Source organism: Haliotis rubra, unplaced genomic scaffold (assembly GCF_003918875.1).
Source record: "Haliotis rubra isolate DU_JTF1 unplaced genomic scaffold, ASM391887v1 Scf1333, whole genome shotgun sequence".
In the NCBI taxonomy this organism is placed as follows: Eukaryota; Metazoa; Mollusca; class Gastropoda; order Lepetellida; family Haliotidae; genus Haliotis; species Haliotis rubra.
In genome coordinates, this window is record NW_025765263.1 from 166111 (window position 1) to 191788 (window position 25678).

The window sequence follows — 25678 nt, forward strand, 5'->3', positions numbered from 1 at the left end:
TGGCAAAGCAAACAATAATAAGAATAATGACTTTGTATTGCAGGTGCAGTGTGAGAGCTGCAGTGTGAGAGCTGCAGTGTGAGAGCTGCAGTGTGAGAGCTGCAAGTGCTGGTATCACCTTGAATGCTCTGGCAGCAGTGAATCCTTTACAACACTGCAAAATGAGACATTTGTGGGCTGTGTGTGCCAGGTAGATGGTGTAGAATATCAGGACAACAGATCGGAACTTCATCTTTATTTCTAAGAAAAGGCACACGAGAACAGTGTCTGTGGATACCACTCATGGAAGGCATACTGGGCTGGCTGGACACACAGAGCATAATTTCCAATTAATCGCATTAAATGGTCGCATAAAGAAATGTCAAGAATGCAAAAGAGAATTCAATCATCCACCAAGGGCACCATTTGACATAGTTGTGAGACACCAGTCAGAGGGCAAATAGGCAACAATCTTTTTGGACAAATTCTCACTATCACTGCAGGGCACAGTGCATACTCACCAAAACTACACAATTCACCCTCAGCAGGCTTGTAATTGATCCAAACATAATATTGACAGACAACCACATACAACATCTGGCACAAAATGGGATAGACATAATGTATGTTATAAATTCAAGTGTCCCTTATTTCTAATCTTCAAATTATAAACTTAAAGAACAGACAATAACTACAGATCAGATGCCAGTCAGTCTGGATAACATGACAATCAAGACCCTCACTACAGATCAGATGCCAGTCAGTCAGGATAACATGATAATCAAGACCCTCACAGCAACCCTCACTACAGATCAGATGCCAGTCAGTCTGGATAACATGACAATCAAGACCCTCACTACAGATCAGATGCCAGTCAGTCAGGATAACATGCCAGTCAGCCCAGTTAATGTCAGTATATGTCTATATGACAATTACAAGCCTTTACTACTGTTGATGCAATAAACTACAAATCTGACAAACTCACACCATTTAACAAAGTTTGTTCACTAGAGCATATTCGTCATGTTCATTTATTAATGGTGGGGCATTTGGTTGTACTGGTGACAATTTGGCAATATAGCCTTGACGACATTGAAGTCCACATGTCAAGGGACGGTTAGAAACTGTCGGCACAATACTACACAAATCCATGAATTGGTAACATTAAAGCTGGTGTCTTCCATTAGCCTTTTGATAGACCATTGTTCATTAAATGGCGGGGTTCAGAAACTAAAAAAGAAACAAAAGATACCTTACTAAATATGCTTTGACAAACGGTACCATAAAACAGTTTCTCACAATTAATTACTTACAGCAGCATAACTTTAAGGCATAATTACTGCTGTGTTAGTAGTTACATTGGCTGAATAATAATTCAAATGAAGCATGAATTGAGAATAGAATTATTTCTCCAATGAAATGCAAACATTACTTTAGAATTCAAATTCCTTTTCAATAACCATAAGCATGATAAAATACTATACTCAAAATAAGTCATTACTCAAACCTTCAGAATTGACAGATAACCTCAAATATACATGAAATAAACTTACATTTGTGTTCCAACACTCTTGTCATCATTCACACATCTGTACACCATGAGGCCTTCCACTGTTATGCCATGTGGCTGGATTGCATGAACTGCACATGCTTTGGGTCACATGACCGCACAATGCCCCAGCACCTCTCTAGACTTTCTGTTAGGCTCTTATGAAAACTGATTACATGATAAAGCCAATGAAATTGCTTCTTGCTTTTTGGTAACTTTTTAGAATATAATTGAAATATAATTCAAATGACAGAAAACTACTTTTGGAAAAGAAAATTATAAAAACAATTTGCAATTAGCATAGAAAACAAAATCTGCATTTACAACTACCAAAGATACAGTACAAACAGAAATTATTGAGAATTTAAAGATGGTAATTTTTTTTATTTGTTTCACTCATTACTCACGTATTAAATGTGAATATTAGCAGAACATAACTCCAGATTCAAAGACAGGTGAACAGTTAGTATTTTGTCAAGTCACCATGGGCAGCAATGCAGGCTTCAATGCGGGGCATACTACTGATCAAAGAAGTTAAAGGTCGTGGTCCATGCTGTCATAATATCGGACCACCTCTTCTTTCATTTCAGCAATATTTGTCAGATTTTTCTTATTGACACTTTCCTTCATAAGTCCCCAAACATTTTCTATTGGATTGCGGTCAGGGCTATAGCTTGGCCAATCTAATAATGTCATATTTTGGGTCCGAAACTAGGCCTGTGAATGCTTTGAACGATGTTTTGGGTCGTTGTCCTACTAGAAAATCCAAAACTTTCCATAGAACATGTGAGCAGATGGAAGTAAATGTCCCTTGAGATTATTTGTGTACCGCTCACTGTTCATATTCCCTTCAAATACACAGAGGGGGCGTTGCCCCTAACACAGATATGCCACCCCACACGATAAATTTCGGACTGTACTTTGGGCGCTGATACAAAGGTTTTTCAGTTTGTTTGGTCCTGAATTTCAGTGTATTAGGAAACAGCCACACAGAACTTTCATCTGAGAAAATCACATTGTCCCAGTTAAAATTTCTATGCTGTAAGCACCAGTTCAACCTTCGCTCCTTTTGTTCAGGTTTCATGATCGGTGATGGACTTCCTCGACTTTTCTGCCAACCAATTGCATGCAGCTCAGTTCTAATTGTCTCCTTACAGACAGCCACAGTCCCTCTATCAATCACATCCAGCCTTAAGTTTTCTAAACTCCTTCGTTTGTTTTTTAGAAACAAGAATACCAAGCCGCCTCCTGTCACCGACAGACAATTTTCTGGGCCTACCTGCGCCTCCCTGGTGCTCAATGCCATATCCATGTGCAATATTTTTCAAAACACGATAAACAGTGGACAAAGGGATGCCTGTTCTACTTGAAATCACTTTAGCTGATCTGATGTCCTTGTTATAATACTCTAAAATCAACTTCCTCTTCTCTAAATCATCCATACTGAGGATCACTGAAAATGTCGTCTGCTAGCAAGTAAACAAAGGGGGATAACTCTTCACAAACTAATGAAAAAGGATTAGCGAATGAAACCGAGCACTTGATAGCTGGTCAAGGTTGTTTACACTAGAAATCCAATTAAACATATTCCTAAAATTCTCAATAATTTCTGGTCATACTATATACCAGTCAGTGCTGATAACATCACAATCAAGAAGCTCAAAGCAGCCCTACAGATAACATGACAATTAAGAAACAATCAAGCATATCTTTGTGTGGTGTATTAATTTTCCTTGATGTAATAATTGGGCAGAGAGATGTTCTTCAGAAATGACACTTTTGAACCTTTTTTGGGCCAGATACCCTAGGCCTCCACGTGGCCTGGCCTGGCAACTATCCCAATCATGACTGAAATGCTGATGCCATTAGGCGAGAATAGGATAGGCTAACACAGGGTGATTCAAATTCTTTACCATGATATACCTCAAGACAATATGTAACCATTAGATGAGAATGGGATAGGCTAACACAGGGTGATTGAAATTCTTTACCATGATATAGCATAATGAGATATGTAAAGGGAATCCATAAAAACATTCAGAAAATAGTATGTTTACTTCCATGATGAGTATATAAAAATATATATGTGCAGTATTCCCAAACATATCTATAATCAGAAATGAACTTGCTCCTTTCTGTAAGTGTATGTACACTTTTAAAGATGAAATTAAATATCAAGTCAACTGCTTCATGCAAAATGTTCTTTTTAATAAAATGGAGTGACACCTAAGTGTTTCCCGGTATGACAAAACACATTGTATTACAAGTATTATAAGAACAAGTTAAATACTTGTATTAACCTCAATATTAACTCCACATAATGTGACAGTGTGGAGCGAAGAACCTTGAAAATGATTTGAAACTAACAAACAACAAACAAGTACCGGTAACAGATGGTACAGAGACAACACTTAAAGGGCCACTGATCCAGAGTGATTATTGTTTCCAGCCAACAGTCTAATTACGAAACCTAGCTGCAAACTAGTCGGCCAATGCTCACTCGACCGTGACGGACACAAGGACGCTACTGTCCACCTTGGCAGAATTTCTTCAACCTAATCAGTGGGACATTAGGAAGGGTGGATGCCCATCAGATGCCATTATTTGAAAAATATCCCCGGTACTTCTTGTCTGATTGTAATAAAGTATCCCAGCAGTGTAGGCTTTTTCAGATATTCAAATGTTTGGATGGTATGATGACTGATCCAATTTGATCCTATTTCTGTGTGTTTTACCTCGATATTTAATCATGTAAAATATGATGTCTATTACGTATGCTATGATATCAAAAACACACATTTGATATATTGGAATCCATAAACTAAACAACCCCACTTTACCACTGCAAAAGAAATCTGAAATTTTATTTAGGTACATAGGTATATACAGTTTTTAACTAAGTACACAGCAAATGCTTACATATATTTCTCATGTAACAATGAGGTTCCCTTCGTATCCTCAAAACAGTGTCGGCCCATAATTTCTTTTTTCAAGCAATCAAACTTGCATGCAATACAGCGATTACTACTCTTTTGCTGTAACCCTTGTTTGGTGGTAAACCTACACATGTTATTTGTCATCGTTCACTTGATGGTCAGTTAATTAATTTATAACAGGTATAATTAATGATAGTACCACTCAGATTACCCCAAAAAGGTTCCCATTTTGCATTTCTTGTGTCTGGAGTAAATACTCATCATTATAAATTGAGGTCTGATGTGGCAAATGTATTACATCTTATGTAATATACGCATGGAAGTGCAGCAAGAAGAATTATCAGCTGAGTTACAAAACAAACATCGATCAAAGGATTAACCGATAACACGCTGATTGATAAATTTCTTGTATCCTGCACAGCGGATTTGTCAAAAGGTAGTGTTTATGTATGTAGATTTACTCATCTATACTGAATACACCCTGTCGTAATGTCCTTCCTTCAAAGGATTAACCGCCAATACATTGATTGGCTGCTCATTATTGGCTAACTAAATTACTTTTTTAAAGAATGGCGGACATCATGCAATTAGTTGCCAGGTGAGCTATCGTGGGTGACCAATGGGACTGTACACCAGTGTGAAAAACCTGAAACAATAGATCACTTTTTGCTGTTAAAGACTGCTAAAAGACACAGGACATTGAACAGGATACTTTGTCAGCTGCAGATGAATCGCATCTCATTCTTTTATGTGGATATTGATGGATACATTCCCCGAACAAGGTAATAGCCTGATATTGTTGCTATAACTTTGGTCTATTTTAGTTTTAATATTTGCATTTTGTTTTTATTTATTTGTTATGGCATTCAACAGAATCATTAAATGCCGTGAAGTGTAATGAGACAGACAACATACACTAAGTCGCACTTAGGGCATCTGTGTGAAATATGATGCACGTTGGCAATCTATAAGATGTGTAGATATTACAGTCAAGTTATAAATTCACTAAGTATAAGCAGATCGTGTGCATTTTATTAAGTTTCAAAATGCATACAAATATGACAATAAACTAATTAGGATTATAAGACAGAATATAAAGACGTACGTTGACTTCATTATTTCAGTCCTAACATTTTTTACCACTGGCAGATGGTTAAACATAAAATGTTTTCATTTGTTATCAAGATAATGCCATTTAATACAACATTCAGATTGACTATAGTTTGGCATGAAATGCATGTGGACCCGGTTTTTTGTAAATATATCTTCATCCAATGACCCAATCGATCTCAAACTGTGCAAGTGGATGTTTTGTCAGACAACCTAATCACATTGTAAATCACCGATTTTATGCATTTGTATTAAAGAATCTGACTATGTAACTGTCAACAAAATAAACAGCAGAACGCAGAATGCTTGCAGAGGGAGGGAGCCAATGGCCTGTAACAGCGGCAGTGTTGGGTCATAAATAGCATACATACAATGCCTGTTGATGCATGATAATATATAGGAATATAGCAAAGTTGACTGTTGTGTGGTTTTAGCTTAGTCTATTGACTGGGTCTAGGACAAATGCCACCCGTACAAAAACCACCCGGACAAATGCCTAAAGTCAATAAGGGTGGTAATTGTCCTCTCCGTAATGGTAAAATAACTGGGTGGCATTTGTCGTAGGTGGCATTTGTCCGGGTGGCTTTTGTCCTGCTCCCCTATTGACCCCTTCCTTTTCATATTTTAAGAATTAAAATAAAAACAAAACAAATTGCTAGGTTGGGAGAAAACACCATGTATAGGGTCATAGTTTTTCTAAGCTATAAGCTGGCTACTGTAAACTAGTAATGTACAGACCAGTAAAATGGGTCTAGGCTAACTGCCCCCCAACAACTGTCCTCTGGTTATCTGCCCCCATCCATTGTGCCCCAGACAACTGCCCCCCATATCGAAAACACACAAAAATAAAGTAATAGTTTTAAATGTTTAGTTCATAGCACTATGTAATACAATGTACGACACAACATATCAATCTTCAGATTCACTTAGAGCTCATTTTTCATTTTAGTTTTGATGGGGGGCACTTGTCCTAGGGGGCAATTAGTCTGGGGGGCACAGTGGATGGGCAGATAGCCAGGGGGCAGTTGTCTGCAGGGGCAGTTGTCCGGGGGGCAGTTAGCCTGATACCCGAACGAACGAAATTAATGGTTTAACGTCGGCTTTTAGCATAGCCAATGTCGCAGACGGGGTAGGTGGGGTTTGAAATAAATTAATTAATACTGTGTTAATAGGAATAAACCACCATACCCAAAAAAATGTAAATTTGGGGGCATTAAACTTAACTGAAGTTTAAATAAAACAGTTATAAATATAATAAAAATAAAATAAAAGCCGAAATTATAAAGAGAGAGAGAAAAATAAAGCAGTTGTTAATAATAAGAAGAGTTGAAATGAATATATAGTAGATGATTTAAACATATTTTTATTCATGAAGATGAATTGGGATTGGTGAACAAGCATTACTGCTTATATTAACACCGCTCCCATGCAACATATAATACAACATGAAAATGGAGGATTTGACGTCATCGATACTGACCATTGCATAAATATAATATTTTTAAAATATATAAATATATACAGATTACATGAAATACAACTATTCTCTAAGTAGTCATAAGTTAGAGAGTTACAGTTGTGTGTGTCCCACCAGCCATTGTAGAAATATAAATCAATCATGAGAAGGTTGTTGAGTAAATTTAATTTTTTCCCTGAGAAAATTTGAAGCGTTGTGTCTTGGTTATATAATCGTGGACGGATTCAACTATTTTCTGGTTTACACAGGGAGTAAGTTCTTTGTTTCCCTTAAGAATGGTATCCAGGGGTTGTATTCCATAACCCCTACATGCCACTACCCCTACAGCCCAGTACCCCTACAGTTAGTTAAAACAACACACACGGCATTTACCTGTCTGGCATAATGAACTGACCCAGAGAGATTAGTGCATAGAGTATACAGATGAGATCAAGGGAGGGATTAAACTGTTCTTTAGTGTTTTGTGTCAAGGACATTTGGGATTAGCTAAAAGTTGTTTTAGTTTCATGATGAAAGATAAACCTCTAGTGAGTAGAACAATTTTACAAATTGGATAATGTGTAGGTTGTTAAATGTTGAAATTAAGTTGTTTTAGTGCCATGATAAAAGATACACAGTATTATTTCTGTCAAGCAATTTGGAGGAAGGTTCAGGATCTTGGACTGGCTGTTGCCTACAGAGAAAACCCCAAAGTCACCAAGTGGATCAGGAGAGCAGCTGGGCTACCTCTACTCCCTCAAGACACGGTCCAGGACACGTGGGTAGAAGCCATGGAGGACACTCCAGACGTCCCAAGAGCAGTCGACTTCAACGATTACATCGTGACAACCTGGGTCGACGACACAGCCAGATTTCTACTTCCCCTGTGGAACCACAACCTGACAACTGGGCCGAGGACAAACAACAATCTAGAAGGTTTTCACAACCGACTGAACCGTGAAATTCCACACAGGCATCCGAACATATACAGATTTGTAGAAGTCATTAGGAGAATTGAACATGCTGAGAGGGTGAAGATTTCACAAATAGACTTTGGTGCTGCGACAAGAAGCAGAAAGCTTAGTCTTCAGGGAGATTGACAGTCGCCTGTGTAGACTCAAGGAGCAGCTTGAGCTTGGACAGAAATCACCTCTTCCGTTCTTGGACGCTCGCCGGCTATCTGCTTAAGCTGGGATAGATTGAAACACTGAATGTTCATAGACTGAAACACTTGACACAAATGACTATGTTAACATTGAATGTTAACAATTAATTGTTAATGTCCATCAAAGAATCATGATGACGAATTATTGTTAATTCTTATTAAAATCTTGATGATGACAAATGATGATCACTTTTCATTAAAATCATTCTCTCAACCTTTAAGTTGTGTGTTGTTATGTCTCTTAAGTGGATTAGTCCATTTTGTGGAATAGGTAACAGGCAGTGGATTAACAGTGCAACAGACCGTAAACTATGTTGTTATAAGCTGTAGGGGTAGTAGCATGTAGGGGTAGTGGCATGTAGGGGTAATGGGGGGTTACCTATCCAGGTTATATCCGGGAGTGTAAAAATACATATTAAGTCTTATCCGAGTATAGTTACGGCAAGTAAGGAAATAGTGTAGGGCATTTTCACTCTGATGTCCAAAAGAACAACAAGGGCTGTCTATTAAATGTCTGTTATACTTAACGGCGTTTGGGTCGCTACATCCGAGCCTGAGGCGGCAGTGAACGATTTGGCAAAAACAAGAGCCATAATTAAGATCAATATAAATCTTGTTTTCGGTTTTTGTAATTAGGTTTTTAAATTCTGTGGGATTACATGACGCTTTGGAATTTGGTAGGGCATTCCATAAATTTATTGTGGCAGGTAAAAAGGATTTAGCATAAGAGGCAGTGCGACTGTAAATTCCTTGTATTTGAGAGTTATTCCTCAAGCTGTAGTTTGTAGTTCCGGAGACAAAGTAGATAAAGTTGGGGTGGGGATGAGGGGGGGGGGGGTGTAGAGAATAACTGTACAGCATATTGGGGTTTAATTTGTAATAGTGCAGTTAAGCTGTACTGTTAGTAATAAGGGACCTAATAAAGAAAGAAAAACGGGTTTGTAATGGGGTGTGTGTGTGTGTGTGTGTGTTTGTGTTAGGAGCAAAGAAGGCGGTAAGTGATGCCGAGGGAGGCTGTATATGGTGGGTATGGGGCGATTGATGCTTAGTTGAGTTAGAGGTGTGACAGATGAATAAGGTTTGGGTATGGGGAGAGAAAAGTTGCTTGTATATATTGGTTTAGGTATGGGTTGTGGCGGTAGTAGACTGGTTTGAGTGGTGTCCTCCCATTTGTGAGAACTCCCAGTTGTGAGACACATTAATTAATGGTTCAGTGCACATAGGAGGTGTTTCCACATCCCTACAATGAAGGTGGGATCAGCCCAGCCCAGTACCCACAGGAGGCATAGTTCATTGATGAGTTGATTAATGAAATAGATTATCAAAGATTATATTTACACATTTCTTTGTTTCCGTTCAAAAATTTATCCAGGTTATAACGGGTAGTTGATATCCACAAGAGCAACATGCACTGTCTATTAAATGTCTGTGATACTTATCGGCGTTTGGGTCGCTACATCTGAGCCTGAGGCAGCAATGAACGATTTGACAAAAACAAGAGCCATAATTAAGATCAATATAAATCTTGTTTTCGGTTTTTGTAATTAGGTTTTAAAATTCTTTGAGACTGCTTGACTCTTTGGAATTTGGTACGGCATTCCATAAATTTATTGTGTCAGGTAGAAAGGGTTTGGCATAAGGGGCATTTCGACTGTAAATTTCACAGTTATTTCAGAGTTATTTCTTAAACTATAGCTTGTAGTTTCAGAGACGGAGTAAACCTGAGTAGGTAAATTAATTTCTCTTTGATCACGAAGTTACCTACACAAAGTGTTTAATTATTAAAGACATTTACCTGAGTATGTTAATCAATTTATCTTATAAAGTTTCATTAAGTTACCTCCACAAGATTCAGTTACATAGCAAATCAGTAATTACCTAGGGTGAATCCACTCTATCAGACAGGGCTGTATGGTGTGTTTTCGTTGTTGATTACCTACTCCACTGTCTCATAACTGGGAGTCTCACAACTGGGAGTTCTCACAAATGGGAGTAGACCGTTTGAGTGGGTGGGTGGAAGGGATGTTATGTAATGTTTACGGTTGCGGTGTTGGCTGTGAGCGGAGAGGGTTGAGCGTGCTTGCTATGTGTGGGAGACCGGATCGAAATGAGAGGAACGGGCGCGCGGACGTCGGGGAAAACGGCCGCGCTGGGGAATGTGACTTTGGATCCCTTTTCTAGATAGTGGGGGGTAAGGTGAAAGATTTGATTAGGTTATGTTTATATAGAGGTTGTTTGGGATGGCCTAAATTGTACTTATTAGGTTGGAGTTAGTGAGAAAGGTGGCAAAAGCGTTGAAAATGTTGGGTGGGTTGTGTGGGTTGAGTAGGAGGTGTATGTTGTTGTGATATTTGCTGGGTATGGAGTTATGTAACTGATTGATGTTTGTTTGTTGCAGGTGGCAGTGTGTAAATGTGTGTTCAATTGTTTCGGGTAGTTTGCATTGTGTGCATAGTCCATCTGGGTGTCTATTTTGTTTGTACAATGCGTGGTCTAAGTTTGTTATGCCGGTGATTAGTCTAGTGATAAGTATGTCTATGTGTTTGGTGTTTGAGTAGGTGAGGGTTTTGGTGATAGGTTTGGTTATGATGGCTTTAACCCAGGTGGATTTGTTTGTATTGAAGTTGTGTTGGTACTTTGGTTGAGTGTGTGAGATTTGAGGAGTTGTTTGATTTCTGTTTTGGATGTGTGTAATTGTATGGCTGGAGAGTTTTGGGTGGTGGCTAGTTTGGCTGCTATGTCTGCTATGTTATTTCCTATGTTGTAAGTGTGAGCTGGTATCCACATTAATGTTATGTTTTTATTTCATTGTTGTAATGAGTGAATCTGTATTATTATGTTGTGTATTAGGTCGTTACGTGATTTCGAGTGCTTATGTTGGAGTTGTTTGACGGCGCTGAGGGAATCTGTGAGTATTAAGATGTTGGTGTGGTGCATAGTGGGGATTAGGTGGAGTGCAGTTAGGATGGCTGTTAATTCTGCTGTGTTAATGTTTGTGTGGTTTGTATAGTGGAGGTTTGTTGTTAAGGGGGGTGTTTGTTGTACGTGGATGCCTATGCCTGTGTGATTGTTTGTACCGATTGATGTGTCTGTATACATGTGGGTGTGGTTGGGGTAGTTTAGGTTGATGTGGGTTTGAATGAGGTTTGTTTTGGTGTGAATGTCAGTGTTTTTAGGGAGATTTTGAAGTGTTTCTGCCAGGGTAGTATCTGTAGAGGGTGGAGGTTTGTCGTGGATGTAGCTTGTTATGGGAGGTGTGTGCTGGATGGTGTTTAGGTGTTGTGAATGAAGCAGATTGTTGAGGTGAGTGAGTAGGGGGGCTTTGTTTGGGTTGTTTTTTTAAATGTTTTGATAGTGGATTTTTTAGTGTTGGTGTATTTAGTTGAAATAAGTTTGTATATTGGGTTGTGTTGGGCCCCAGCCCAGTAATTGAGTGCAGTTTGATTTATTAGTGTGTTTTGATTGAAGGGATGCCTGTAAGTAGGAGAAGAGTGTTATGGGAGGTGCCAGTCCTAGTGCCTAGGGCTTGCTTAAGGGCTTTATACTGTATGGAATTAAGTTTTTGTAGGTTGGATGGGGAGTGGAGGACCGGAGCAGCGTAGTCAAATCTAGACTGTATAAGAGTTTTGTATATGTTAATAAGTGTTTGTTTGTCAGCTCCCCAGTTGGTACCACTGATAGCTTTTTGACGTGAGTTGACCAAATTATTAATGTGGGGTGTCCATGTCATGTGTTGGTCAAAAGTTACACCTAGGAATTTTGCCTCTTTTTTGAACTTGATTTCCTGGTTATTAAGGTGTAGTTTGGGTGTATAATTTTGCATTCTTTGCTTTTTGAATAAGATGCCCACAGGTTTTTTGGCGTTAATATGGAACCCCCATGTTTGGGCCCAGTTTTGGATGTGGTTTAGCATTCTTTGAGTTTTGATTGTGGCTTGGTTTCCTGAAGTGGATGATATCCAAAAAGAAATGTCATCAGCGAATTTAGCAGTAGAAATTTATGGCCACTTGTCCGGAAATATGTCGTTAATCATAAAGTTAAATAATGTTGGGGATATTATGCTCCCCTGGGGGGTTCCATTTTCTAGTGGAAAAGGGTCCGAGATGGTGTTGTGGGATTTGACGATTATTTGTCTATTGTTAAGGAATGCCTGTATGAAATTTAGAATACGCCCGTGTATAGCATTTTCCTGTAATTTTTGGATAAGGCCGTTGTGCCAAATCATGTCAAAAGCTTTGCTAAAGTCAATAAAAATGGTCAGCGTGTATTGTTTTTGTGCTTGTGCTGCCTTTATATCATGCTCCAAATGTAAAATATGATCTAAAGTTTGTCTATTTGGAGTGAAGCCACTCTGGTCCTGCCTGATTAAGTTATGAGTTAGAATTTGGTGTTTTAGTCTATTATTTACTATAGACTCTAGTGTTTTACATAGATGTGAAGTGAGTGTTATTGGCCAAAATGATTCTGGGGAGTTGATGGGTTTCCCTGGCTTTAGGATTGGCACCACCTTAGCTGTTTTCCAAGAAGATGGGATGTTTCCTGTGGTCCAGATTTGGTTAAATAATGTGAGTGTTAAGTTGAGCATGTTTGGTGGTAGTTTGTTGAGTATGGTGTATGTGATGTTGACTGGACCAGGGGCTGAGGCTGTTTTTTTATGTTTAAGGGCTGCCTTTATATTTATGTTTTTGTTTATGGGTAGGTGTGAGTGGGGTGGTTCAGGTGAGTAGGGTGGTTGGTTTTTGATGATGTTTTGGAAATGTGCTGTGTAGTTTGTGGAGCTGCTAGTTTTCAAAAAGTGGGCAGCAACTGTTTTAGCTTTTTCTTTATTTGTGGGGAGGTTCGGAAGGTTTGGTTGAATTATAGTTTTGGAATTTCCCTGAATAGCTTTAAATTTTTTCCACATTTTCCTGGAGTTATGTTGGTTTAGCCTCAGGGTTGAGCAAAAAATTTTCCAATGTTCCTTTTTTGCTGCCTTGATTAGTTGTTTCGTGTCGTTTCTCGGTCTTTTGGCCAAATATAATTTTGAACGGTCCCTCTTTGATTTGTTGAGGGCCTTTTTCCGTGCCTTTCTGGCATTAATAATATCTGGGCTCCACCATGGGACTGTTTTCTGTGCTTGGGTGGTCCGAGAGGTGGGTATGTGGTTATTATGTCAATAATGGTGTTGGTGAGATGTGTGTTAAAAGTTTCTGTATTGGTGTTAATAATGTTAGATGGGTCTACTTGTTTGCATAGTTTAGTGAATTTGTTCCAATCTGCTTTGTGTAAGTTGTATTTGATTTCTGTGTTGGGGTGGGGGTAGTATTAGTGTTTGTTTGTGGTTCTGGTGCAAGTAATGTGGATATGGTAATTTTGATGGGGCAGTGGTCACTGCCCCAGGTGTCTGAGTGTACCTCCCATAGGCAAGATTTTGATAATGTAGACGTGGTGATAGTTAGATCAATTGCTGTAGGTGATTGGACGTGGGATAGAGAGTATCTGGTGGGCTGGTTGTCGTTTAGTGTAATGAGATTTTGGTCGTCTAGCCAGTTAGATAGGAGGAAGCCGTTGTTGTCAGTATAGGGTTTTGTGCCCCATAATGGATGGTGAGAGTTTAGGTCTCCAAGGATAAAGGTGTTGGGCGTTGTGAATTTTGCTATGTTGTCCAAATCTTGAGATGTAAGTTTAATGGAAGGTCTTCTGTAGATATTTATAAATGTTAATAATTTATTATTAATTGTTGTTTTGATAGCCAGGACTTCTAGATTAGTGGTTGGAATATCAATTTCTGAATAGTTAAGTTTGTTTGAAATAAATATCCCCAGGCCCCTAGCTGGGGGTCCTGGGAGATTTATTGGCGGGGGTCTATCTTTCCGGATGTAATTGTAGCCTGGGAATTTAAAGGTGAATTTGGGTGATAATTTTGTTTCTTGTAGGAAAATTTATTTGAATTATTTAAATTTTGTTTTGGGCGATGAGTGCCTTAAGCTCATGCCCGTTTGCTCGAAGGCCGTTACAATTCCATTGCATCAGAGCCATGACTGCAGCTATTTTGAAGAAAACTTGATAAAAAGCCATGGTTGGGGCAGTAATTTTGATTGAGAGGTTAGTTGCTAGAGTAGCTTAGTGGTGACTTATTTAGGAGAGGGATTTGACTGCAATAACAAGGCTGGCTAGACTTTTGTGATATATTTTGTTTTTGCATGCGATGTTATGTAGTATTTTGGCTGTTGGGTTTTGCATGAGAATTGCTGCTGTAATGAATTCAATGATGAGGTTGAGGTTGTGGTTGATGTTTTGTGGGGTGAGTGTAAGGTTTATTTGAGAGGCAGGTGTAGTGGGTTTTTGGGGTTTGAGTCTGCGTGGTTTTGGAGATGCAGTGAATGATGGCTGGAGGGGGATGGAGGATGTAGGAGGGAGTGGTTGGTTGGGGGTTTGGGGGTGGCGGTGCAGTTTTGGAGCAGGGGTTGTTTGGGTGGGTTGGGTGGTGTGGGGTTGGGGGCTGGTAGTAGTGGTTTTAGTGGGTTGGGAGTTTGGGGGTGGGTATTTGGGATTGGGTTGGGGTTGGGACTTGGGTTTGGGGGCGGGGTGGGTTAGGGTGTGTGTGAGGGGGGTTAAAATTGGTTGGGGAGGGAAGGGGTTGGGAGTGAGGTAGGGATGGGTGTGGGCGGATTTATGGGATTCGGTGGGGTGAGTGGGGGGATGGGGGCCCTTGAGGTGTTGGAGGAGGAGAAGATGTTTGAGGGGGTAGAGGTAATAGCGAGAAGAGAGAGTACTTGTAGGCTGCTGGTTTGGGTAGGTCAGTGTGTTTGAGGTGCTTGTTGAGTTTAAGTATCTGTGTCTGTTTTATGGGGCATGTGTTTTGATTTGCTGAATGTCCGTGTATTTCGCAGCGTATGGCCAGTATGTAGCGAGTGTGCATTCTGTGATGTCGTGCATGTCTGACCCACACCTTGAGCATAGTGAGAAGTTTCTGCAATTGTCTCTTGTGGGGTTGTATTGAAAACAGTTTTTGCATTGGTTGGGGTTTTTGCGAAGTGGATGTACTTTGTAGTTAAGGGCTCTGAATGTGATGAAGTTGGGTAGTGTAGTGGACTGAAACGTGAGAAAAGTGATTTGGGTGTTTGGTTTGGTTGAGGATGGCTGCTTTGTGTTAATGGTTTTGTAATCAATGATTTTGGGTTGGGTGCTGATGTTGTTGGCAATGTGGATATATTCCTTTATGTCTGCTGATGTTTCCCTGTTATCTATATGTATTACGCCCTGTGTTTGTGTTGAATCCAGGACAAAATCCACCGGACAAAATCCACCCCAAAATTGCAACCTAGGACAAAATCCACCCGGACAAAATCCACCCCAGACAAAATCCACCCCTTATAAAATCCACCCTAAGAAAAAACAGAAATGAATTTTTTTTCATATCAGTCATTCATAATCGATAACAAAAACAACCAAAACTACAACCAAAGAACATTTTTGCATATATAAATATGACAGTTGCACATTTTCACATTTCACATTTATGACTCATTCGTGCATCAATACATGTATAAATATGACAACAGCATATATTTTCACACATTCAGCCATTCCATCCTCGACGTCTTTATGTACGAATAACCCTGATATAAGCAGTTTAGTGGTGGGGCGAGAGCCCGGAGTGCCTGTGGCTAGGCGCCCTGGTCGGGACTTTTTGCGAAAGTCTTTTGCTTGCAATCGAGGTAGGGTTGGAAGAAAGATGGCGACCCCAGGGTCGGTCGATTGATATGATTTGTCGATGCTGTTCCGTGATTAATCAGCGACCATCTCCAAGGAAGCTCAATCATACTAATGAATGAATGAATGAATGTCAATGGGCACTTGTCCTAGGGGGCAATTAGCCTAGGGGGCAGTTGTCTGGGGGGCACAGTGGATGGGGGGCAGATAGCCTGATACCCAGTAAAACAACTGTCAAATATACTAGACTTAATATCTTGCTCTTGCCTTTGTTCATGTGACCGGACACAATCCCCCCCAAAATTGCCACCCCGGACAAAACCCACCTCTTCTTAACAAAAAAAATGGACAAAATCCACCCTTCTCAAATTGCTATTGTTAAAAGTTTTAGTGTGTCCTGATCTTTGATCAAGTTGTTTTTCTCAAGCATTGTTTTGATAGCATTTACGTTTTCCTAATTGGCTGTTGTTCCTAGATGTTGTTTCAAACATTAAAGGTTTCTCCATTTGTCACATTTTGATCACTACTTAATCCTGTTTCATGTACCATTAAGTAGTCTCACACTTTGATCATTACGTAATCCCCTTAAAGAATTAAGATGTTTTTGCAAGCCTGATTGGAGCCCTTTATACTCATGTTTTGATAGAATATACTTTTTAATGAGTTTGAGATCATCCTGTTTATTTTTAATGAGTTTGAGATCATCTACTTAAGATAAAGGCTTCTATAGTATATATATAGTTTGTGTCAAAAATGCAACTTCACCATACATCATGGAAGTGATACGGAACAACAAGGGTGGTTCGGAGTTGCTTTATCATAAAGAAGAGAGAGAGCAAGTCCTTGGACCACAACCAACCAAACACCTACTACTAGCATTCGCTACAAATACCAACACACCCCTAAATCACACCTACTCTACAAACAAATTTGCCCTCTGCCTGAAAAAACAAAACATCACCTACAAGTACATAAACTTCTGTGGCAGAGGGTTCAAGGTAACATTCCCAGATGAGCATTCACTTAACAAAACACTAAAACACACACTCATCGACGGGAATACAATAAAATGGGAGAAACCGAGGTGGCAGACACAAACACAGGGAATCATTCACATCGACAACAGGGAAACACCAACCTACAAAACCATAAACACAAAACAACCATCCGCAAGCAACCCCAACACTCAAATTACATTCCTCACATTTCAATCAACCACCCTACCAACCTACATCACATTTGGCGCATTAAATTACAAAGTTCACCCCATCCGCAAAAACCCCACACAATGTAAAAACTGCATGCAATACAATCACACCACAGACAACTGCAAAAACTATTCACTTTGCCCAAAATGCGGGTCAGACATGCATGACATTACAGAATGCACCCACCCTACATATTGCATACACTGTCAAATACAAGGACACTCTGCCAATCAAAACACTTGCCCCATAAAACAGACACAAATATTAAAAATCAACAAGCACCTCAAACAAACTGACCTGCCCAAACCTGCAACTTACATCCACAGAAATAATTATTCCCTTCTATCACTATCATCCTCCTCTCCTCAAACATCTCCTCTTCCTCAAACACCTCCGCCCCTTCCTACCGCCCCCACCGCCCTACCAAATCCCATAAACCCCGCCAACCTCCATCCCTACCTCCTCCCAACCACCATCCCCTCCCCAACATCCAAACCTCCCCAAAGCCCTAACCCACCCGGCCCCAAACCAACCAAACCCAAACCCCAACCCACCACCAAGTACCCACCTCCAAATCCCCAACCCATCAAAAAACCACTACTCCCTCTTCCCTCTTATTATAATATCATATTCCAAATCACCGCAGTCATGGCTCTGATACAATGGAATTGCAACGGCCTCCGAGCAAACGGGCATGAGCTTAAGGCACTCATCGCCCAAAACAAAATCTCAGCCCCAAATAATATTCTTACAAGAAACAAAACTTTCACCAAAATTCAGCCTTCAAAATCCCAGGCTACAATTATATCAGGAAGATAGACCCCTGCCAATAAATCTCCCAGGTCCGCCAGCAGGGGACTAGGAATATTCATTTCAAATAAACTCAATTATTCAGAAATTGACATTCAAACTACTAACTTAGAAGTCCTGGCAATAAAACTACAATAAATAATAAACTATTAACTTTCATAAACACCTACAGAAGACCTTCTATTAAACTTATACCCCAAGATTTAGACAATATCGCCAAAATTCTTAACGCCAACACCTTTATCCTCGAGGGACCTAAACTCTCACCATCCATTATGGGGCACAAAACCCTATACTGACAATAGCGGCATTCTTCTATCTAACTGGCTAGGCGACCACAACCTCATCACACTTAGCGATAATCAACCCACCAGATACCCTCTTTCCCACGCCCAATCTCCAACTGCAATAGACCTTACAATCACCACCCCTACATATTCAAAAGCTTGCCTATGGGAGGGTACATGAGACACCTGGGGGCAGTGACCACTGCCCCATAAAACCACCATATCTACACTACTTACACCAGAACCACAAACTAACCCCCAGACTACCTCCACTTCTGGCCGAAATCAAATACAATATACACAAAGCAGACTGGAACAAATTCATCAAACTCTGCAACCAAATTGACCCATCAAACATTATAAACACCGACACAGAAACTTTTAATTCACAGCTCACAAACACCATCATCAATATAACAAATACATGCATACCCACATTTGGGACCACTCAAGCACAAAAAAAACAGTCCCATGGTGGAGCCAAGACATAATTAATGCCAGAAAGGCAAGGAACAAGGCCCTCAATAAATCAAAGAGGGACCGTTCGAAATTACATTTAGCTAAAAAAACTCAGAAATAATACAAAACAATTAATCAAGGCAGCAAAAAAGGAACATTGGAGAAAATTTTGCTCAACCCTGAGGCTAAATCAACATAACTCTAGAAAAATGTGGAAAAAATTTAAAGCCATACAGGGAAATTCCAAATCTATAATTCAACCTAACCTTCCGAACCTCCCCACAAATAAAGATAAAGCTAATGCTGTTGCTGCCCACTTCTCGGACACTAGTAGCTCCACCAACTACACAGCTAACTTCCAAAACACCATTAAAAATCACCCACCCTACTCACCTGAACCACCCCACTCACATCTACCTATAAACAAAAACATAAACATTCACGAACTTAAGGCAGCTTTAAAACATAAAAAAACAGCCTCAGCCCCTGGTCCAGATAACATTACATACACAATACTAAACAAACTTCCACCAAACATCCTAAACTTAACACTCACTCTATTCAACCATATCTGGACCACAGGAAACATACCATCTTCATGGAAAACAGCCAAGGTGGTGCCAATCCTAAAGCCAGGGAAACCCATTAACTCCCCAGATTCATTTCGACCCATTTCCCTTACCTCACATCTATGTAAAACTTTAGAGTCTATAGTAAACAATAGACTAAAACACCAAATTCAAACCCATAACCTAATTAAAAGCAGGACCAGAGTGGCTTCACTCCAAATAGGCAAACTTTGGATCACATTTTACATTTGGAACATGATATAAAGGTAGCCCAAGCACAAAACAATACACGCTGGCCATTTTTATAGACTTCAGCAAAGCTTTTCGACATGATCTGGCACAACGGCCTAATCCAAAACTACAAGAAAAAGCCATACGAGGCATGGATTCTAAATTTCATTCAAGCATTTCTTAATAACAGACAAATAATAGTCAAATCTCACAACACTGTCTCGGACCCCTTTCCACTAGAAAATGGAACCCCCCAGGGGAGTATAATCTCCCCAACACTATTCAACTTTATGATTAATGACATTTTTCCGGACAAGTGGCCAGAAATTTCTACTGCAAAATTTGCTGATGACATTTCTTTTTGGACATCATCTACCTCAGGAAACCAAGCCACAATCAAAATTCAAAGAATGCTAAACCACATCCAAAACTGGGCCCAAAAATGGGGGTTCCACATTAACGTTAAAACCGTGGGCATCCTATTCAAAAACAAAGAATGCAAAATTATACACCCAAACTTCATCTCAACAACCAAGAAATCAAGTTGAAAAGAGGCCAAAATTCCTAGGTGTAACTTTAGACCAACACATGACATGGACACCCCACATTAATAACCTGGTCAACTCATGCCAAAAGATCTAAATCTCATGCGAGCCATCAGCTGCACAAACTGGGAGCCGACAAACAAACACTTATTAGTATATACAAAACTCTGATACAGTCTAGACTGGACTATGCTGCTCGGTCCTCCACTCTATCTCCCCAACCAACCTCCAAAACTCAATTCAATACAGTATAAAGCCCTTTAAACAAGCCCTAGGCACTAGGACTGGTACCTCCCACAACACTCTTCTTCTCCTACTCACAGGCATCCCTTCAATCAAAACACGAATAAATCAAACGCGCTCACTCAATTACTGGGCTGGGGCCCAACACAGCCCAATCTACAAACTTATCACAACTAAATACACAAACATTAAAAATCCACTATCAAAATTTAAAACAACCCAAACAAAGCCCCCTACTCACTCACCTCAACAGTCTGCTTCACTCCACACCACCTAAACACCATCCAACACACACCTCCCATAACAAGCTACATTCATGACAAACCCCCACCCCTACAGATATCACCCTAGTAGAAACACTCCAAAATCTCCCTAAATCCACAGGCACTCAAACCAAAACAAACCTCATCCAAACCCACATCAACCTAAATTATCCCAACCATACCCAGATATATACAGACGCCTCAATCGGCTGGAAACAAGCGCATAGGCATAGGCATCCATGTAAACCAAACACCCCCTAACAACAAACCTCCACTATACAAACCACACAAACATTAACACAGCAGAACTCACAGCAATTCTAACAGCACTTCACCTCATCCCCACTATGCCCCACACCAACATCTTATTACTTACAGACTCTCTCAGCGCCGTCAAACAACTTCAACACAAGCACTCAAAAGCACGTAACGACTTAATACACAACATAATTATACAAACCGAGTCACTCCAACAACTAAATAAAAACATAACATTAATGTGGATTCCAGCTCATACACACAACCAAGGAAATAACACAGCAGACATAGCAGCCAAACTAGCCACCACACAATTTCACACATCCAAAACCGAAATAAAACAACTCATCAAACACCACATAATCAACCAAAACTACCAACACAACCTTAACACAAATAAATCCACCTGGGTCAAAGCAATCATAACTAAACCTATCACCAAAACACTCACCTACTCAAGCAACAAACACATGGACACACTCATCACAAGATTAATCACTGGCATCACAAACCTAAATCATCCATTATTCAAACAAAACAGACACCCAGATGGATTATGTACTCATTGCAATCAACCTGAAACCATCGAACACATATTCACACACTGCCACCTCCAACAAACAAACATCACACAACTACACACCAGCATTCCAACTAAATATCACAACAACATACAGCTACTTTTAAATCCTTTTAACCCGTCAAATATATTTCATGCCATAGCCACCTTTATCCAAAACTCAAATTTAATAAATAAAATTTAGAACCTCCCAAACAATCCCCATCATACTACCTCCCAATAGCCTATATATTTAGACCAGGCACCCAAATTTCACTTCTCTATACTTAAACTCTATCACCAACATAAGCCTGCTCATTTAGACCTGGGAAACCAAATCATCTATTTACAGTTGTCTTATTTCTGCTAAAAGGTCCGCGCCTCTCCCAGCCAATCAGCAACCACTAATACGTAAACAAACCTAGCTCCAGCCCTCGTGTACAAAGGTCACGACCCTCAATCCAAGCCAGCTCGCCAGCAGTCCCAATACCACCCACACGGCCTTTGCCTTATCGTCTCCTCACCCCCACCCCCACCCCCACCCGTTACAACCCTTTTTCTTTCTTTACTAGGTCCCATTTTATTAAAATAAGTACAGCCTAACTGTACCACCATAACATATCCCCAACATGCTATACACTTATTTTATACTCACCTCCACCCCCACCCCAACCCCCCCCCTCACCCATTTTAACTATCCTATATTTATTCCAACTCCTCTTATTATTAACAACTGCTTTATTTTTCTCTCTCTTTATAATTTCGGCTTTTTATTTTATTTATATTATATTTTTAACTACTTTTATTCTAAAACTACCTAAGTTTAATCTCCCATAATTTACATTTTTTTGGGTATGGTGGTTTATCCCTATTACTACATTATTAATTAATTTATATATCAACCCCACCTACCCCGTCGGCGACATTGGCCACGCTAAAAGCCGACGTAAAACCTCAAATTTCGTTCGTTCGTTCAACAATTAGGTGGGAGTGTTCCCAACGGAAACCGCTGTCTTGCAAGGGTCCAGTGACCACAGACATGGAAGTGAAGAATGAAGTACAGAGAGAGAGAGAGATAATGTTTATTTGAGTCTCACTTTCTGTACATTGTCATAGAATGCATGCGTTTTGTACAAAAGTTAATAGAACAGAAACCACCTGTTAGGTTATGGGAGACTATATTAAATCAATAAAAACATTGTGAACCAACAAATATCAGCACCCGTATAATCGTATACATTTGAAGTTAACACGTACAGGTATGCATACATACATAACATATATACAGCAAACATACATACAAACAAACATATAATCACATATACAAAACAGCATACAACCGCACATAATATACGCATACACGCATACATACATACATACACACATACATACAGACCTAATACACGTATACACACATCCACACACATACACGCATGCATGCACACACACACCCAATATACGACACGCGCACGCACACACATACATACATACATACACACATATATACATACATACACACACATAAATATACATGTATTATAATCATACATTCAATACTAACATATACTAGTATGCAGAATACAGATACCCTACACACAATATCATTAACATAATATAAACAATACAATGAAGTACAATATAGTTACGTACATTCGTACTGCTGTTACAATGCCTAACATTCATACACCATGTGTTGCATTCATCTAGTGTTAATGAATGAAAGAGTAGGATATTAATACATTTAAAATTTAAGATACAAGTAGTGTATAATATTTAAGATAAAGATTGACGTCGTTTATACATGTTTATAACAGTACAGACAACCGACCACTGCCACACCCCAGACCCCAGCGTTACCATGGCCCTCAAGATGCGGTCAGAGATGAAGCAGAAGGCCAGTACATCCCGAGAGACACCAAACCAGGTTCTTCTAGACTCGCTACTTCCCATCCAGTAGAAGTTAGTGCAGCTTTAGGTGAAAGTGATTCCATAAAACGTGATCTCCGACGTCACAGAGCCAAGCAGTTTCCTGCTAATCCTACAACACTTGCAGACTTGAAAATTGAAGGTGAGTTAAACTTTTATGTTGTATATCATAATGTATGTAAAATTAAATGCTTCTCCCCAAAAATCACACTACTCGGTATATACATATCCTCCTCATCTTAAATCTCATTTTTAATTTATAAAATTTAAATTATATTTTAATCCTTTTCATTTTAGGTGACTGTGCATCCGTGTCTGACGATACAGACAAGCCGTTCCTGATATATGACCACAAACAAGATCCCAACCGTGTCATCGTCTTTGCCTCCACCACCACCCTGCAACACCTGGCGTCAGCAGACACCTGGTTTATGGACGGTACCTTCGATGCTGCTCCCAGTGCTGTTAGTTGTGTGTATGCCCTCCTGTGGTTGTTTTTGTTATCCATTATGAATGACTGATATGAATAAAATTCATTTCTGTGACTAAACATGTCATTAGTTGTTTTTTTCTTAGGGTGGAATTTATTAGGGTGGATTTTGTCCTAGGTTGCAATTTTGGGGTGGATTTTGTCCAGGTGGATTTTGTCCTGGATTCGCATATATGTCAGTAAAATTGTTTCAATTTAAAGACAATATAACATACTTATGACAGTTATGAAGGAATTATTTTCAGAGTTGTGAGAAACAGTTTGAAACACCCTACCCTTAACAATATGCTGTGCAAGCCTGAGATGAAACAGGGGTTTATAATCAATTGGTGAAAAATTACAACAGTATGAGTTAAAAGCAGATATTAAAAGGAGCCATTTTCTGTACGGCACAAAGGCAAGTATATACCAAAACATGTTTCATATTGTAGCATCATATAACATTTCTAATTATAAACAAACCTAAATGAATGAGTTAATATAGATAATATTTGGAATTATTCCATTATCAATATAAAAGGTATCAATGTTTAATCTTTAGGATCAATTTGTTTGAAGATGATTATCCAAGATATTTTGCATAGATAATAATCCAATGACAAGGCCAGTCTGATGAACAACAGAGTAGCCCTTTAAGTATGGTGGATGTGTAGTGACTGGTGTATAGAACTTTGCTCACAGCAACTTTGCCCACAAGGAACTGCCCACCATAATTTTTACAGAGGACTGACTGACTGAGTTTGGTTTTACGCTGCTTTTAGCAATATTCCCGCAACATCACGGCGGGGAACACCAGAAATGGGCTTCACACATTGTACCAATGTGGGGATTTGAACCCGGGTCTTCAGCACGACAAGCCAACGCTTTAACCACTAGACTACCCCACCCGCCCCTTTTACAGAGGAGGAACTTTGCCCACCATGATAATACAACATTGTATAAAATAAGTATGTATTATTTTATTGAACTACACAGAAACAGCATATAATATAGCACATTGGTGGAGTAAAAAATCCAACATATTCTGAGCAGGATATTAAGGTGGGTCAGTGGCAAGGTAAGAATTAATGGTAACTCGAAAAGCAATACTAAAAGCAACAAAGAAGCTTTGATGAAGTGCAATTAATGTTTGATCTCTTTTAAAACAATATAACCTGAGCAGAGTATTAAGGTGGGTGAGTAGTGCAGTGAGTATAATGTATAATAATATGATTAAACTAAAATGTTCATACCAAAAAACTTAAAGTTGTTATCTATATAACAGTTCCTGGTATTAAATAATACAATAACATAAACAATAATAACATGCTCCATTTTTCTTGCAGACAAACGTACAATGAAAAGAAATTTACGTTTCCATTACTGTAGCTGGGTACTGTCTATTGATGTGAATTTGGCTACCTACACGTACATGTATATGACGCCGGCCACATCTAACCTAGTACAGATAAACAACACAAACACACATATGCTGAGATTGCGCTTTAAGGCCTACCAAAGAAAACTTTCCCACTGTGCAGAAAAACGCAGAAAAGCCCACATTAATCGTGGAAATAGCAACATAAACATAATACCTCGCTACTGAAACAGTGAAAACGGCAACTTTAAATCGCTAACACTGCATCATAAAACGAGGAGCCCGCAACTTCGATTTTGCGCATGCGCACATGGAAGAGGAAGTCTCGACCGCATGTTGACATTTTCCAGCTTGGACAAAAGTTACATTTCTTTTAAAGTATTTCTGTTGTGTTATTTGTCATTTATCATCATGATACTTGTGTGCACACTTGTTTAGTTTACTTTCCATCTGTATGAAACAACTGACAGCCATTATTTCGACATATTTAATACTTTTTTACGCCGAGGTATGCATTCACGGTTGCTCGGAAATTGGAAAGAAGCCCGGATCGTAATGCACATGCGCAGTAGAGGTCAAAGTT

The 25678-nt window shown here is 39.4% G+C and overlaps 1 long non-coding RNA gene across 1 annotated transcript; it reads right to left on the reverse strand.

The window, feature by feature from the left end:
* Positions 1 to 425: 425 nt before the first annotated feature.
* On the reverse strand, positions 426 to 25176 carry LOC124267732. The gene is made up of 2 exons (XR_006896109.1): positions 25102 to 25176; positions 426 to 576 (listed from the first exon to the last, which is right to left on the reverse strand). It is a non-coding gene; the product is annotated as an uncharacterized LOC124267732 (long non-coding RNA).
* Between the last annotated feature and the right edge of the window lie 502 nt (positions 25177 to 25678).